This window comes from Rhinoderma darwinii, chromosome 4 (assembly GCF_050947455.1).
Source record: "Rhinoderma darwinii isolate aRhiDar2 chromosome 4, aRhiDar2.hap1, whole genome shotgun sequence".
NCBI lineage: Eukaryota > Metazoa > Chordata > Amphibia > Anura > Rhinodermatidae > Rhinoderma > Rhinoderma darwinii.
Window position 1 is genome coordinate 108,687,934 of NC_134690.1, and position 19,187 is coordinate 108,707,120.

The following is a 19,187-nucleotide window of genomic DNA, read 5'->3' on the forward strand; positions in this document are numbered from 1 at the left end:
CAGAACGTTTTCTATCAGCCTGAGTTTTTTGTACGCTCTGGGACGCCTCTAGGTTCTTCTGAACCTGGGCCCAGACTGTGCACAGTTCCCGATGAACGACCTCTACCTCGGGATTGTTGGAACTACCAGGTGAAACGGAGGAGAACCGTGGATTAAACCCAAAATTACAGAAAAAGGGAGAGACCCCTGACGAGTTACTGACCCGGTTATTAAGGGAAAATTCGGCGAGGGGAATGAATGAGACCCAATCATATTGACAGTCAGAGACAAAACACCTTAAGTATTGTTCTAGAGATTGATTAGTCCTCACCGTTTGACCATTGGTTTCAGGATGGAAGGCAGAGGAGAAGGACAGATCAATCCCCAACTTCATACAGAAGGCTCTCCAAAACAATGAAACAAATTGTACCCCTCTGTCCGAAACAATATTGACAGGGACCCCATGGAGACGCAGGATGTGTTTGACAAACAAGGTAGCCAACGTCTTGGCGTTGGGTAGTTTCTTGAGGGGCACAAAGTGGCACATCTTACTGAAGCGGTCTACCACCACCCACACCACCGACTTGCCTTGGGATGGAGGCAAATCGGTGATAAAATCCATGGAGATATGTGTCCAAGGTCTCTGGGGAATGGGCAACGAACGCAGTAAGCCCGCTGGTCGGGACCTGGGAGTCTTAGACCCAGCCCTATAGGTAACCAAAAAATTGAATCTGGTAAAAAATAACGCCCATCGAGCTTGTCTCGGGTTTAGCCTCTGGGCAGATTCTAGGAAAACCAGATTCTTGTGGTCGGTAAGGACCGTTACCTGGTGTCTAACCCCCTCCAGGAAGTGGCGCCACTCTTCAAATGCCCATTTAATGGCTAAGAGTTCGCGGTTGCCAATATCATAGTTACTCTCATTTGGCGAAAACTTCCTGGAGAAGTAGGCACAGGGGCGGAGATGGGTGAGGGACCTGGTACCCTGGGACAAGACAGCCCCCACTCCCACCTCAGAAGCGTCAACTTCCACGATAAATGGCTCCATTTGGTTGGGCTGAACCAGCAACGGGGCCGAGATAAAGCACTTCTTAAGGACCTCAAAAGCCTGGACAGCCTCAGGAGGCCAGTGGAGGAGATCAGCACCTTTGCGAGTGAGGTCCGTAAGAGGCTTAGCGATGACCGAGAAGTTAGCAATAAATCTCCTGTAATAATTAGCGAACCCCAAAAAACACTGTAACGCCTTCAGGGAGGCAGGTTGGACCCATTCCGCCACAGCCTGAACCTTGGCGGGGTCCATGCGGAATTCATGAGGAGTGAGGATTTGACCCAAAAATGGTATCTCCTGTACCCCAAACACACATTTTTCGGTTTTCGCAAACAGTTTGTTTTCCCGAAGGACCTGGAGCACCTTCCTGACATGCTCAATGTGGGAGGACCAGTCCTTGGCAAAAAACCAGTATGTCATCAAGGTACACTACAAGAAATATCCCCAGGTAATTTCTCAAAATCTAATTTATGAAATTCTGGAAGACCGCAGGGGCATTACACAACCCAAAGGGCATGACGAGGTATTCGAAATGGCCTTCGGGCGTGTTAAACGCAGTCTTCCACTCATCCCCCTCTTTGATGCGAATAAGGTTATACGCCCCCCGTAGATCCAATTTAGAGAACCATTGGGCCCCCTGAACCTGATTAAAGAGATCAGGAATCAAAGGAAGGGGATACTGGTTCCTTACCTTGACCTTATTCAGGCTACGGTAGTCAATGCATGGCCTAAAACCACCATCCTTCTTCCCCACGAAGAAGAAGCCAGCACCTACCGGAGAAGAAGATGGACGAATGTAACCCTTGGCCAGGGATTCCTGGATATACTCTCTCATGGCTTCACGTTCGGGACAAGAAAGATTAAATATCCTACCCTTAGGAAGCTTAGCTCCTGGTACCAATTCGATAGCGCAATCGTATTCTCTATGAGGAGGTAACACTTCGGAGGCCTCCCTAGAGAAAACATCAGCGAAGTCCTGAACAAACTCGGGTAGCGTATTCGCCTCCTCAGGGGGAGAAATAGAATTAACAGAAAAACATGACGTACAACATTCATTACCCCATTTGGTTAGCTCCCCAGTATTCCAGTCAAACGTGGGATTATGCAACTGCAACCAGGGAAGGCCTAGAACCAAATCGTACGATAATCCCTGCAACAACAGTACAGAGCATTGCTCCAAATGCATGGAGCCAACAAGGAGTTCAAAAACAGGGGTATGCTGTGTAAAATAACCATTAGCAAGAGGAGTGGAGTCGATACCCACTACCGGGACAAGTTTAGGCAAATCAATCAGAGGCATAGCAAGAGACATAGCAAATTCCACAGACATAATATTAGTAGAGGACCCTGAATCCACGAAGGCACTGCCGGTAGCAGACCTACCACCAAAAGAGACCTGAAAGGGAAGCAAGATCTTAGTACGTTTCCTATTTACTGGAAATACCTGTGCGCCCAAGTGACCTCCCCGATGATCACTTAGGCGCGGAAGTTCTCTGGCTGCATTCTTACGCTCAGGACAGTTGTTCACTTGATGCTTGTCATCCCCACAGTAGAAGCAGAGACCATTCTTCCTGCGGAATTCTCTACGTTGTTGGGGGGACACGGAGGCCCCGAGTTGCATGGGTATCTCTGAGTCTTTCCTGGAGGAACGAAGCAACGGAACTTCGGGAGGCATCATGGGGGAGTCGGAGGAGAAAACACATAAACGTTCATGTTGTCGTTCCCTGAGACGTCGGTCAAGTCGTACCGCTAAAGCCATAGCCTGGTCTAGGGAGTCAGAAGAGGGATAGCTAACTAGCAGGTCTTTCAGGGCATTCGACAGACCCAACCTAAACTGGCACCTTAAGGCAGGGTCATTCCACCGAGAAGCTACGCACCACTTCCTAAAGTCAGAGCAATACTCCTCAACAGGTCTCTTACCCTGACGTAAGGTCACCAGCTGACTCTCGGCAAAGGCAGTCCTGTCAGTCTCGTCATAAATAAGTCCGAGAGCAGAAAAGAAACAATCAACGGAGGAAAGTTCAGGGGCGTCAGGAGCCAAGGAGAAGGCCCACTCTTGGGGCCCTTCCTGGAGCCGGGACATAATTATACCCACCCGCTGGCACTCAGAACCTGAGGAATGAGGCTTTAAACGAAAGTAAAGCCTACAACTCTCCCGAAAGGAGAGAAAAGCCCTCCGGTCCCTTGAGAACCGGTCGGGCAACTTGAGGTGGGGTTCAAGAGGTGCGGTGAGGGGAACTACCAAGGTAGCATCAGGCTGGTTGACCCTCTGAGCCAGGGCCTGGACCTGTAGGGAGAGACCCTGCATTTGCTGAGCCAGGGTCTCACGGGGGTCCATAGTGGTGTCAGGGACCAGGGTAGACTAGGTATGGGCTTGTTATTATGTAATGACCGGGGGGTAGGGAAACGGACAAGTGAGCCCTAATCTACCCGCCACTCTGTCCCTGCCTACTTGCAACGACCCGCCCTAGGCGACGGGGTACAACTGGGCGGCGGTCCCTGCACTCAGTAAGTACACGACAAACATACAAGGGAATACAAGCAAGGGAAAGGGGCAGTTGCCCACGGCAACACCGTGAGCAACCAGAGTGGTGAATGAGCCGAGTCAAGCCAGGAGTGTGCGAGGTACCAAACGAAGAGCAGAAGAGTAGTCAGTAAGCCAGGGTCTGTATGGAGCAGGAACAAAATAGAAGGAGCTGTAGCTGGGCCAGGAAACCACACGAAAAAGAATAACAAGCAAGGAGGAACAGGAAATGCAGGTATAAATTGACAGAGGGCGGGAGCTAGCTGAGTCTTGCCAGGCTGCGATAGGCTCTCCCACTCCTAAGCCTGCCAGCCTGAGTGGTGGAAGCTGGAGTCAGTCTCAGGGATGTAGATTCAGGTGCTGACTGATTAATTAAGGGAGTTAACCCTGAAGCTGTGCCTGGCAGATCCTTTACAGTTCTTCTGTGTGATCCAAACACCTCAAACTTCGATTCGTCTGTCCATAACACTTTTTTCCAATCTTCCTCTGTCCAATGTCTGTGTGCTTTTGCCCATATTAATCTTTTCCTTTTATTAGCCAGTCTCAGATATGGCTTTTTCTTTGCCACTCTGCCCTGAAGGCCAGCATCCCGGAGTCGCCTCTTCACTGTAGACGTTGACACTGGCGTTTTGCGGGTATTATTTAATGAAGCTGCCAGTTGAGGACCTGTGAGGCGTCTATTTCTCAAACTAGAGACTCTAATGTACTTGTCTTGTTGCTCAGTTGTGCAGCGGGGCCTCCCACTTCTCTTTCTACTCTGGTTAGAGCCTGTTTGTGCTGTCCTCTGAAGGGAGTAGTACGCATCGTTGTAGGAAATCTTCAGTTTCTTGCAATTTCTCGCATGGAATAGCCTTCATTTCTAAGAACAAGAATAGACTGTCGAGTTTCACATGAAAGCTCTCTTTTTCTAGCCATTTTGAGAGTTTAATCGAACCCACAAATGTAATGCTCCAGATTCTCAACTAGCTCAAAGGAAGGTCAGTTTTATAGTTCCTCTAAACAGCAAAACTGTTTACAGCGGTGCTAACATAATTGCACAAGGGTTTTCAAGTGTTTTCTAATCATCCATTAGCCTTCTAACACAGTTAGCAAACACAATGTACCATTAGAACACTGGAGTGATGGTTGCTGGAAATGGGCCTCTATACTCCTATGTAGACATTGCATTAAAAACCAGACGTTTGCAGCTAGAATAGTCATTTAGCACATTATCAATGTATAGAGTGTATTTCTGATTAATTTAATGTTATCTTTATTGAAAAAAACTGTGCTTTTCTTTCAAAAATAAGGAAATTTCTAAGTGACCCTAAACTTTTGAATGGTAGTGTATATATATATATATATATATATATATATATATATATATATATATATACAGTGAAATAAGTATTTTGATCCCTTGCTGATTTTGTAAGTTTGCCCACTGCCAAATTCATTAACAGTCTAGAATTTTTAGGCTAGGTTAATTTTACCAGTGAGAGATAGATTATATATATAAAAAAAAAAGAAAATCACATAGTCAAATTATATATATTTATTTGCATTGTGCACAGAGAAATAAGTATTTGATCCCCTACCAACCATTGAGAGTTCAGCCTCCTCCAGACCAGTTACATGCTCCAAATCAACTTGGTGCCTGCATTAAAGACAGCTGTCTTAAATGGTCACCTGTATAAAAGACTCCTGTCCACAGACTCAATTAATCAGTCTGACTCTAACCTCTACAACATGGGCAAGACCAAAGAGCTTTCTAAGGATGTCAGGGACAAGATCATAGACCTACACAAGGCTGGAATGGGCTACAAAACCATAAGTAAGACGCTGGGTGAGAAGGAGACAACTGTTGGTGCAATAGTAAGAAAATGGAAGACATACAAAATGACTGTCAATCGACATCGATCTGGGGCTCCATGCAAAATCTCACCTCGTGGGGTATCCTTGATCCTGAGGAAGGTGAGAGCTCAGCCGAAAACTACAAGGGAGAAACTTGTTAATGATCTCAAGGCAGCTGGGACCACAGTCACCAAGAAAACCATTGGTAACACATTACGCCGTAATGGATTAAAATCCTGCAGTGCCGCAAGGTCCCCCTGCTCAAGAAGGCACATGTACAGGCCCGTCTGAATTTTGCAAATGAACATCTGGATGATTCTGAGAGTGATTGGGAGAAGGTGCTGTGGTCAGATGAGACTAAAATTGAGCTCTTTGGCATTAACTCAACTCGCCGTGTTTGGAGGAAGAGAAATTCTGCCTATGAGCCAAATAACACCGTCCCCACTGTCAAGCATGGAGGTGGAAACATTATGTTTTGGGGGTGTTTCTCTGCTAAGGGCACAGGACTACTTCACCGCATCAATGGGAGAATGGATGGAGCCATGTACCGTCAAATCATGAGTGACAACCTCCTTCCCTCCACCAGGACATTAAAAATGGCTCGTGGCTGGGTCTTCCAGCACGACAATGACCCGAAACATACAGCCAAGGCAACAAAGGAGTGGCTCAAAAAGAAGCACATTAAGGTCATGGAGTGGCCTAGCCAGTCTCCAGACCTTAATCCCATCGAAAACTTATGGAGGGAGCTTAAGATCCGAGTTGCCAAGCGACAGCCTCGAAATCTTAATGATTTACAGATGATCTGCAAAGAGTAGTGGGTCAAAATTCCATCTAACATGTGTGCAAACCTCATCATCAACTACCAAAAACGTCTGACTGCTGTGCTTGCCAACAAGGGTTTTGCCACCAAGTATTAAGTCTTGTTTGCCACAGGGATCAAATACTTATTTCTCTGTGCACAATGCAAATAAATATATAGAATTTTGACTATGTGATTTTCTTTTTTTTTTTATATATATATAATCTATCTCTCACTGGTAAATTTAACCTAGTCTAAAAATTCTAGACTGTTCATGTCTTTGACAGTGGGCAAACTTACAAAATCAGCAAGGGATCAAATACTTATTTCCTTCACTGTATATATATATATATATATATATATATATATATATATATATATATATATAAAGTTTTGCATTTGACTGTGACTTTAACATGTGCTGTTGTGCTGTCTGTTGGGCTGTTTTATCGCCTTAGGTGGGATCCTGTAGGAGGAGAGGCCTGTCTGGCATGCTACACTTATGTGGTCAGTCCTCCCTGTATAGTTAGTTTTGCTGTTGCTCGTGATTGTGTGTGAGTGTGCTGTCAGTAGTATTGGGTACAGACACTTCACACGTGTTATAGCAAGCAAGCAAACAGTAAACCGGCCTACTAGGCTTTAAATTACTGGACCAACCCATGTATCAGGGAGGGGCACCCTTAGTCCAGTCCTCAACAACAAGCAAGCCAGCCATCATCTACCTGCCTAAATCGTGTGTATCATATTGAGAAGCAAATTTTATTATTTTCCCTGCTATGGTCGGTTGTACGGAAAACCCCAGTATAGTAACGTAGAGTTTGAAACCGATCTCCTTCTTCACACCGTCTTTGCGGTTACACACCTGCGAGGGCTGTACATCATCCCAGTCTCTCAGCTTACATATCTACAATTAGGTCCAGAATTATTTGGACAGTGACACAATCTTCATGATTTGGGCTCCACATGCCACCACATTGGATTTGAAAGGAAACAACTGAGATGCAATTGAAGTGTAGACTTTCAGGTTTAATTCAAGGGGTTGAACAAAAGTAGCCTTTGAAATGTTTAGGAATTGCAACTATTATTCTACACAGCCTCCTCATTTCAGGGGTTCAAAAGTAATTGGACAAATGAACATTACCATAAATAAAATGTTTTGTTTTTTAATACTTTGTAGGGAATCCTTTGTAGGCAATGACTGCCTGAAGTCTGGAACCCATGGACATCACCAAACGCTGGGTTTGCTCCATTGTGATCCTTTGACAGGCTTTTACTGCAGCTTTCTTCAGTTGTTGCTTGTTTGTGAGTCTTTCTGTCTTAAGTTTTGTATTAAGCAAGTGAAATGCATGCTCAATCGGGTTTAGATCTGGTGATTGACTTGGCCGTTGCAGAATATTCCACTTCTTTGCCTTAAAAAACTTCTGGGTTGCTTTTGCAGTATGTTTTGGGTCATTGTCCAGCTGTACTGTGGAAGCAACGTCCAATCAACCTTGCTGCATTTGGTCTGACTCTGAGCAGAAAGTATATCCCTGAACACATCAGAATTCATCCGGCTGCTTCTGTCTTCAGTCACATCATCAATAAACACTAGTGACCCAGTGCCTTTGGCAGCCATGCATGCCCATGCCACCACACTGCCTCCACCATGTTTTACAGAGGATGTGGTGTGCTTTGGATCATGAGCCTTTCCAAGCCTTCTCCATACTTTCTTCCTCCCATCATTCTGGCATAGGTTGATCTTAGTTTCATCATTCCAAAGAATGCTGGTCCAGAACTGGGCTGGCTTCTTTAGATGTTGTTTGGCAAAGTCTATTCTGGCCTGATTAAGGGTTTGCACCTTGTGGTGAACTGAACCCTCTGTATTTGCTCTCATGAAGTCTTCTCTTTATGGTAGACTTAGATACTGATACACCTACTTCCAGGGGAGTGTTCTTCACTTGGGTAGATGTTGTAAAGGGGTTTTTCTTCACCATGGAAAGGATTTTGTGATCATCCACCAGTGTTATCTTTGGTGGACGTCCAGGCCTTTTGGAGTTCACAAGATCACCAGTGCGCTTTAATTAAAGAGCTGTAATTCCTAAACCGTTCCTAAAATTAGGTTGTGAATACCCTTAAATTAAAGCTGAGAGTTTGCACTTTAAGCCCATATTGATTATATAACTGTAGTTAATATGTTTTGGTAAACCGCTAAAATGCCAAAACTTGTGTCACTGTCCAAATAATTCTGGACCTAACTGGACATGAATGCATGTATCTATAAATTGCTTGGAAATTTCACTTTAAGAACCCAAAATATTATCCTTTAGTTTTCTATAGTTATTATGTAAAGTAATAACTTTTTTGTTTTCATCTCTGTGCTTTGGTAGGAAATGTGTAATGTGCATTTTGTTGCCTCTTGCATCTAAATTGGTGTTTCAAAGACTTGAATGCCTTTTAATCCATTTCAAATCAGAAATCTAGCAATAGCAAAGTAGCAAATAATTGTAGCTTTATACTATTTCATAAGGCGCAGACAATGTAAAATCGTATTAACAATCCACATGTTTTTGTATACACATAAACAACAAATAGCCATTTTTTTTCAGAAAATTGCTCCTAAAACAGACACCTTGGGGTATGTGAGGGTGAATTTACATGTGGCGTATTTTTTTGCCACAGATTTTCCCGCAGCAAATGCGATGCAATATCCACATGTTTTACATGTCGATTTGGATGCGGATTTGCTGCAGAATTGCTGTCATATAAAAGTCGCACATTTTTCACACCCCTGTTCTGCACAAAAGTTTTCCTTTTTTCAAGTTTTCCCACTCTTGCCACTTTTCTAAAAAATAGGCAGGGTTCAGCGGGACCCACTGCCCAACAGATTTATTATAATTTACATAAATTATAGTGGAAATCTATGCCAGTTCAGTTTATGGCACACAGACAGCCCAAGAGATGTGCACATCTTAGTGAATGTAGGCCATAATGTTTGTTGTTGTTTATTATGAAGTTAGATTATTATCTACAATTAGTGTCCTTCCCTCTTTGGTCACTTTTGACCTTCCTGATAGAGCCTCATTTTTCAAATCTGACATGTTTCAATTTATGTGGTAATAACTTCGGAATGCTTTTACCTATCCAAGCGATTCTGAGATTGTTTTCTCGTGACACATTGGACTGTATGTTACTGGCTAAATTTGCTCGATACACTCAGTATTCAATTGTAAAAAACACCAAAATTGACTGGAAAAATTGCAAAAATGTGCATTTTTCTAAATGTATCTGCTAGTAAGACAGGCAGTTATACCACACAAACTTGTTGCTAATTATCATCCCCCACATGTCTACCTTAGATAGGCATAGATTTTTGAACATCCTTTTATTTTTCTAGGACGTTACAAGGCTTAGAACTTTACCAGCAATTTCTCAAATTTTCAAGAAAATTTCAAAAATCTATTTTTACAGGGACCAGTTCAGTTTTGAAGTGGCTTTGATGGCCTTATACGTTAGAAACTCCCCAATAAGTCACCCCATTTTAAAAACTGCACCCATCAAAGTATTCAAAACAGCATTTAGAAAGTTTCTTAACCCTTTAGATGTTTCACAGGAATTAAAGCAATGTAGGGGTGAAACTTACAAATGTCATTTTTTTTTGTAGAAATTCATGTTTAATCCATTAATGCAACTGAATATTTATTGCCCAGGTTCTGCAGATTTTGGAAATATCCCACATGTGGCCCTAGTGTGGTAATAGACTGAAGCACCGGCCTCAGAAGCAAAGGAGCACCTAGAGGATTTTGGGGCCTTCTTTTTATTAGAATATATTTTATGCACCATGTCAGGTTTGAAGAGGTATTGCGGTGCCAAAACAGTAGAAATCCCCCAAAAGTGACCCCATTTGGGAAACTACTCACCTCAAGGAAATTATTTAGGAGTACGGTAAGCATTTTGACCCCACAGGTTCATTGCAAAATTATTGGAAGTAGGCAGTAAAAAGAAATTGTAGGTTTAGGTCATTTTTTTTTTCATTTCCACAAAGACTAAAGGGAAAAAAAAACATCACAAAATTTGTAAAGCAATTTCTCCCGAGTAAAACAATACCCCACATGTGGTCATAAATGGCTGTTTGGACACACGGCAGGGCTCAGAAGGGAAAGAGCGCTATTTGGCTTTTGGTGCTCAAATTTAGTAGGAATGGTTTGCGGAGGCCATGTCGCATTTGCAAAGCCCCTGAGGGAACAAAACAGTGGAAATCCCCCACAAGTGATTCCATTTTGGAAACTACACCCATTGAGGAAATTATCCAGAGGTATAGAGAGCATTTTGACCGCAGAGGTTTTTTGCAGAAATTATTGGAATTAGGCCGTATAAATTAAAATCAAAATTTTTTGAAAGAAAATGTAGGTTTAGCTAATTATTTTTCATTTCCACAAGGACTAAAGGAAAAAAAGCACTACAACATTTGTAAAACAATACCCCACATGTGGTCATAAATGGCTGTTTGGACACATGGCAGGGCTCAGAAGGGAAAGAGCGCTATTCGGCTTTTGGTGCTCAAATTTAGCAGGAATGGTTTGCGGAGGCAATGTCGCATTTGCAAAGCCACTGAGGGAACAAAACAGTGGAAATCCCCAAAAGTGATCCCATTTTGGAAACTACACCCATTGAGGAAATTATCCAGAGGTATAGAGAGAATTTTGACCGCAGAGGTTTTTTGCAGAAATTATTGGAATTAGGCCGTATAAATTAAAATCCAAATTTTTTCTAAGAAAATGTTTGGACACACGGCAGAGCTTAGAAGGGAAAGAGCGCTAATTGGCTTTTGGAGATCACATGAAGCAGGAATGGTTTGCGGAGGCCATGTCACATTTGCAAAGCCCCTGAGAGGACAAAACAATAAAAACGCCCAAAAAGTGACTCCATTTAGGAAACTACACCTCTTGAGGAATTCATCTAGGGTTTGTAGTGAGCATTTTGACCCCACAGAATTTATTAGAAGTGGGCAGTGAAAATAAAAACAATCCCTTTTCTTCAATAAGACGTAGCTTTAGCTCAAAATTTTTCATTTTCTCAACAAATAAAGGAAAAAAAGAACCCCAACATTTGTAAAGTAATTTCTCCTGAGTATGGCAATAGCCCATATGTGGTAATAAACTTATTTTTGGATACACAGTAGGGCTCAGAAGGGAAGGAGCGGCATTTGGCTTTTGGAGTGCAGATTTTACTGGATTGGTTTCTAGGCTCTATGTCGCATTTGCAAAGCCCCTGTGGGACCAAAGCAGTGGAAACCGCCCCAGAAGTGACTCCATTTTGGAAACTACACCCTTCAAGGTATTCACCTAGGGGTGTAGTGGGGATGTTAACTTCGCAGGTGTTTTGCAGAAATTAGTGTGCACTCGATGTTGCAGTGTGAAAATATGATTTTTTTTCCATAGATATGCCAATATGTGGTGCCTAGCTTGTGCCACCATAACAAGACAGCTCTCTACTTATTATGCTGTGTTTCCCGGTTTTAGAAACACCCTACATGTGGCCCTAATCTTTTGCCTGGAAATTTGACAGGGCTCAGGAGGGAAAGAGTACCATGTAAAATTGAGGCCTAATTTGGCAATTTACAAAGTATTGGTTCACAATTGCAGAACTCTGATGTGAAATAATAAAAGAAACCCCTGAGGAGTTACCCCATTTTGGAAACTGCCCCCTCAAGGCATTTATTAACAGGTGTAGTGAGCATCTTCACCCCACAGGTCTTTTCCATAAATGATTACTCTGCGGATGGTGCAAAGTAAAAATTTCTATTTTTCCCTAGATATGCTATTTCAGTGGCAAATATGTTGTGCCCAGCTTGTGCCACTGGAGACACACACCCCAAAAATTGTTAAAAGGGTTCACCTGGGTATGGTGAGGCCATATACGTGAAGTAAACTGCTGTTTGGGCACGCTGTAGGATTCAGAGAGGAGGGAGCACCATTTGGCCTTTGGAGCGTGGATTTGCTTGGTAGTCATTTTGATTGAGTATTGCTGGTATTTCAGTTTATAATGTGGTGGCATATGTAAGCTGGGCAGAGTACACGTATATAGGGAGCATAGTCAGGTGGTATAATAATTGGATTTAAAAAAACCTGTAAAATAATCCATATATGTGTGTTTAACGCTGTGAAGCAATTCTTTCTGCACAGGCCAGTGTTGCACTGATAAATGTCCTTTCTTATCCCCTTTTGTGCCACACTCCGCACCTTTGCAGTTTGCGGAAATTTGCTGGGAAGTGTTGTCCTGGTATAATACGGGCACCCTCGCTTTCAGCAGATATGTTTGAGCCCTCCCCTTCCTGGTTCCCTTATTTTAGGGCCTTGATAATTCACCTCTTGAAACAGAAGAAATGTTCCCCTCGGGCAGGAACAACTGCATATCTTTTATTTCCTGAATTATGGAAGCATTAACTAATTTTATTTTTTGATAGACGTAGTGGTATGAGGGCTGTTTTTTTTTTTGTGGGATGAGCTTTAGTTATTATTGGTACCATTTTGGGGTACATGCAACTTTTTGATCACTTTTTATCCTATTTTTTGGGAGGCAAGGGACAAAGAAATCTGCAATTCTGGCATAGTTTTTTAGGTTTTTTTTATACAGCATTCACCACTACATGTTATATTTATTCTGCGGGTTAGTACGATTCCGGCGATACCTAATTTATAGCACTTTTTTATGTTTTACAACTTTTTGCACAATAAAATTACTTTTGTAAAAGAAAGTATAACATTCTGTCGCCAAGTTGTGAGAACCATAACGTTTTAATTTTTTCATCGACGGAGCTATATTAGGGCTTGTTTTTTGCGAGACGAGCTATAGTTTTTATAAGTACCATTTTTGGATGCGTGCGACTTTTTGATCACTTTTTAGTACAATATTTGTAGGGCAAAGTGACCAAAAAACTGAAATTTTGGTATGGTCTTTACTTTTTTTTACACTGTTCACTGCATGGAATAAATAACATAAGATTTTTATAGTTCAGGAGGTTACGGACGCGGCGATACCAAATATGTATGGTTTATTTATTTTTTTCAATAATAAAGGACTTGATAAGTGAACAGGGCGATTGTGTTTTATTTTATTACTTGAAACTTTTATTATATGTTTTAAAACTTTTTTTTACACTTTTTTTCAAGTCCCACTAAGGGACTTGAAGGTCCAACAGTCAGATTTTTTTTCTAATGCTTTGCACTACCTATTAGATCTGTCAGTCATTCACTGGCAGCAAGCCAATTAAGCTTCGCCTCCCGGCGGGGCCTAATCGGCTTCCGTAATGGCAGAGCAGGAGGCCATTGTTAGGTCTCCAGTTGCCATAACAGCACTCGCCAGCCCTGATTGCATGGCAGGGCTGGTGATCTACTAGCAATCACGAAGATGCATCGATCGCTTGCGATGGCTGCATGGAAGGGGTTAATGACATGGATCGGAGCTAGCTCCGGTTCCTGCCGTTACAGGTGGATGTCAGCTGTAACATAAGACTGACATCCACTGCTGATGACGCTGGCTCACCTCCTGAACCGGCGCCATCTTGCGGTCGGCTACGGAAGCCTTTCAGGCTCCGCCGCCGTGCGGGTCCTAGAAGTTTTCTGTGCTAGGCAGACCGGGAGGCCAGTATTAGGCCTCCAGTTGCCATTGCAGCCACCAGAACCCCAGCAATTTCATTGTGCGATTTTTGACCTTGAATTTTATTGGCCCAGAAAAAAAGCACAGCATAAAAGCATCCCTTGTGTGTCTGTTTCTATCAAAATATTGAGAGTACATACCAAATTTTTATTTTATTATATGTTTTTCGAGCTTTATCAATTGTTTTTTTTGGTATATTTAAGTTTTCCTGTGCATGGGTCTGATTTATTGTGGGAAATCTCATCAAATGTGATCCAGATACTGCAGGAAATTCTGAAAGTCCGGAACAAATCATATTTGATTTAGGTAGACTTTCGGCTGGAATTGCCGCTGTGGACATCAAATGAGGGGAGAAAAAAGTTGATACTTACCTTCCCCTGGTCTACCATAGTGACGTGTCACTCCTCTCAGGGCTGGAGTCAGTGTTGCTAGCCTCCAGGGATGATGTTGTTTCCCATATGGCCTGTGATTTGCTGCAGCTGTCACATGGGATAAAACGTTATCCCAGGAAGCCGGTCGCACTGAGACCAAATAGGGGAGAAGTGAAGCATTGCTATGGGAACACCAGGAGCAGTGAGTATTCATTTTTGCTGCAAATCGCAGCTTTTCTACAACAGAAGACTTGCTATTTGTTGCAGAATTTTGCTTCCCCATTGAACTCAAAGGGAAAAGTCCACAGCAAAATATGAAAATATTCTGCGTTATAAATTAACAAAATCCGCACCGCAGGTCAATTTCTGCACGGAAACTGAGATTTTAAAATGCTGTAAATATTCCGGACAGAAAATCTGAAGCAATTACTCTACGTGTGCAGGGAGCCTAAGAGTATAGAGTATAGAAACAGCATATAGACAGACACACAAATACTGTTCAGCCATAATCAGGCACTGATATGTAAAGTGAATAACAGTGATTATCTCGTTACAATGGCGTCCTTCAAGGATATATCAGGCAGAAAGGCTGGGTACACAATGTGTGCTTTTGTTGCGTTTTTTTGTTTTGGTAGATAAAGTCCTATGTCTCTCAAAAAGAGTGAATCAACCAAAAGTAGAAAAAGACATGCTAAAAATGCAACAAAAAACACACAATGTGAGCCCAGCCTAAATTATACTAGATTAGGAAGATAAAAAGGAGACACGGCGCCACATAGTGCAATAAAGCGAGGGAGTATATTGAGCAATATGACCACAAGAAAAATGCTCACCTTAGAGAATGGATACCAGTAGGTATCACAAAAGCATACACATATTCCTGTATGCTGCAGCCAGGTCCGTACACATGCAAAATTGTTTTGCTGTCAAGGTAAATAATTGAGATGATTCAGGAAAAAGGACCACCGGCGCTGCTATATAGGATGTCGAGGCAATGAAATAAAGAAATAATATTTATTTGTAAAGACAGGGCTACGCGTTTCGACGCCGGAGCTAATTAGTCCTCATTTACTGTGTATTTAAACATGCGTGCATCGCACAATGTGTATTGGCCTGATGAAGACGCCGGTCCGGCGTCGAAACGCGTAGCCCTGTCTTTACAAATAAATATTATTTATTTATTTCATTGCCTCGACATCCTATATAGCAGCGCCGGTGGTCCTTTTTCCTGAATCATCTCAATTATTCAGTCTAAATGATGGTTCTTGGAGTTATTGTGTTGGAAGTAGGAAAAATAGTCAAGCTTAAGGATCTGAGACACTTAGACAAGGGCAAAATTTTGATGGCTAGTCAGTGCATCTCCAAAATAATAGGTCTTATTGAGTTCTCCTGGTAGGCAGTGGTTAATGCCTACAAATGTGGTCCAAGGAAGGAAGGGTCATGGGCTCCCAAGGCTGCTTAATGCACATGGGGAGTGAAGGCTAGCCCGTCTTGTCCAATCCCTCCAAAAAAGCTACTGTAGCAGAAATTGCTGAAAAAGTTAATGCAGGCTATGATGGAAAGGTGTCAGAACATGCAGCACATCGCAGCTTACTGCGTATGGAGCGGTGTTTCCACTTGCTGACTGCTGTCCACCGCCAAAGGCACCTACTATGTGAATGTGAGCATCAGAACTGGACAATGGAGCACTAAAAGAAGGTGGCCTGGTATAGAATGCGCTACCTTGGGCAATCAGATTAGTATCCAACATTGTTTCAGACCATGAACAACATTGTATGCAATGGTCGGATCATTATTAGGGCGTTTTGGGTGGCCGCCCGAGGCTCCCGGCCCAAAGTATAATATAGTTTTGTAGCGTTTTTGCAGTTTCAGCAAAAGCCGCGGCAAACCTGCATTGTGTTTGTCCTGCAAAAGTACCTGCAGACATAAGGTCACATGACCCTATGTCTGCAGTTCTTGCTACTGTTTAGAGACCTGCTGGTTACATGACTGCAGCTTCTAAAACAGTAGCAAGACTCCATAGAGAAGACTGTGAGGTGATCTGCTAGGTAAGTATAAGGGGATGGATTAATTTAAGGGGTTTTGGGTCTGTATTTAAGGGGTCTTGTCTGGGGTCTGTATTTAGGGGGTTTGGTCTGAGGTCGGTATTAGTTTAAGGGGTCTGCGGTCTGTATTTAGGGGTCTAGTCTTGGACTGTAGTAGTTTATGGAGTCTGGGGTCTACATTTAGGGGTCTAGTCTGGGATCTGTATTAGTTTATGGGGTCTGGGGTCTGTATTTAGAGGGCCTGGTCTTGGGTCTGTATTAGTTTAGGGGTATTTATTTAGGGGCCTGTATTTAGGGGGTGTCGTCTATATTTAGGCGATCTGGTCTGGGGTCTGCATTAGTTTATGGGATCTGGGGTCTGTATTTAGGGGGCCTGGTCTAGGGTCTGTATTAGTTTAGGGATCTGTATTTATTGGGGCTGTGGTCTGTATTAGTTTAGCGGTCTGCTCTGGGGTCTGTATTAGGGAGTCAGGTAAGGACATTATTAGTTTAGAGAGTCAGGTGTCATTATTAGTTTAGGGTGTCAGGTCTGGGCTCTGTATTTAGGGGTCTGGTCCGTGGTCTGTATTTAGCGTGCTTATTCTGGGATCTGTATTTGTTTAGGAGGGGTTTGGTCTGGGGACTGCAATAGTTTAGAAGGGCTGGGGTCTGTATGTATTCTAGGATCTGTACTGGGGTCCAAATTTATTAGTCTGAGTAAAAGGGGTTGTCTGGGCACATGGAGTATGAAAAACCAGTCCGTGCCCGGACAAGCCCTTTAATGTATGGGCCTGGGCCTTGGGGTATGAAATGTTGTATTTCTATAGAGGCTGCAAATGGCTGCAGAAGCAAGAAGCAAAAATGTCTCATCAGGAGAAGTCGCCATACTGGTCTGTGTCAGATGGAGTAGAAAAGAGAACGACTCATATTAGAGAAGACTTCGCTTGTGAGTCACTGGATCTATAGAGGATCTGTCCCTTCTCCTGACATGTCTGTTGTAGGAAATCCTTGTATTCCATATAAAGTCTTAATGTACCCAGGACTAATAGACAAATGTGTGTTACCATTCCCACTGTCAAGAGGATGTGTCCCTACACAGTGTGATACAGTCAGTGATGGTTGAAGACTGTCAGTATGTAGGGACACAGCCCTTTGACATGGGGAATTGTAACACCCATTTGCCAATGCTCGCACATAAAGGTGGTGTTTACGATAGACACGGCAGAGCATCGGTGGGGAAGGCAAAAATAGCTTAGCAATGGTTTGAGAAACGGGACACAGTTCAAGGTGTTGATCTGACAATCAAATTACAGTCTTAAATCCGATCGAGCAACGGTGGGTTATGCTGGAAAAACATTCCGATCCATAGAGGCCCCACCTCAAAACGTATGAGACTTAAACAATCTGCTGCTGACGTCTTGGTGGCAGGTACATATATATATATATATATATATATATATATATATAAATATATTTGTGACAACTTGAGGCAAGTTAGCTCACGGGATCGCTATCTCCAGGGAAAGTTGGTTGGTCGCAAAATAATTCTCACAACTTTATTATCTTCATACACTGTAAAGTAGTTTTGCAAAACAGTGCAAAAATAAACCCTAGGCCGCCCAGCCTCTAACTAAACACACAGCTTTCCTAGCATTTAGGGTGAAAGGCCTACTTCCCAGCACCTCAATACAAACATTTATTCTTATCAGAACCCTTGACTCCCATAGTAATGCCGGTCTTCCCCAGGCTCGGACCATTGTTTGAGTAGATCACACCTCTCTTAAAGGAGCCTTCACAGTTGACAGCTAATAAAACTCAGAAGGCAGCCCAAACCCTGAACTGTCCTAAAGACAAAATTAAACTTTCCTCTTCTTTTACACTCCAGCAGCCCATTTTTTTTATCAGGTTTTTAATATACTAAAGAGAAAAAGGAGACTTTCTCTAGACTCTCTTTAGTAAAAGACACATGAAAGCCCGCCTGGAGTTTGCAAAAAAAACACCTAAAGGACTCTAGGACTGTAATAAACAAGATTCTGTGGTCTGATGACACCAAGATTTAACTTTTTGGCCTCAATTCTAAGCGTCATGTCTGGAGGAAACCAGGCACTGCTCATCACCTGCCCAATACCATCCCTACAGTGAAGCATGGTGGTTTCAGCATTATGCTGTGGGGGTGTTTTTCAGCGGCTGGTACAGGGAGACTGGTCAGGGATGAGAGAAAGATGAATGGAGCAAAGTACTGAGATATTCTTAATAAAAACCTGAACGAGAGTGATCTAGACCTCAGACTGGGCCAATGGTTCACCTTCCAAGAAGACAATGCACACAGTCAAGACAACACAGAAGTGGCTTAGGCACAACTCTGTGAATGTCCTTGTGTGGCCCAGCCAGAGCCCTAACGTGAACCCAATTGAACATCTTTGGATAGACCTGAAAATGGCTGTCCAACGACGGTTCCCATCCAACCTTACAGAGCTTGAGGGGATCTTCAGAGAAGAATGACAAAAATCTCTTCTGCTGCCTTTGCTCCTCTCCACTGCTTGTGTGGACAGAAGCAGAGGATGTAAGAAAAGTTGGAGACCTACTGAAATAGAGAATAGTCCCGTCTGGAGCTCTCTAAAGTAAAAAGCAGTTCCTGGACAACTTTCAGGGAAAAAGAGGGCAACTGATTTAAAGTATAGCAGGGTCAACAAATTGGAGCCCCCCTTCTTACAGAAAGTGTGTAGCGCCCTCTGTTGTTGCACAGATTCCACACCCATGGCTCTGCTGGCCAAAATTAATGCAAAACTCAAGAAATTAGAACGAAAACTACAGAGAGAAAAAGTTTAGTTAAAAAATATTTGCACCTCTTCTGTGTTTTGGACCCACTCCTGGTTTTGGCTTACAAATACTGATGCAAAATTGCTAACCAAAATACTGCTATGTGAAAGTGGCCCTTGTGAGGATTAAATGGTTTCTGTAAGTTTTGAGTGCGAGT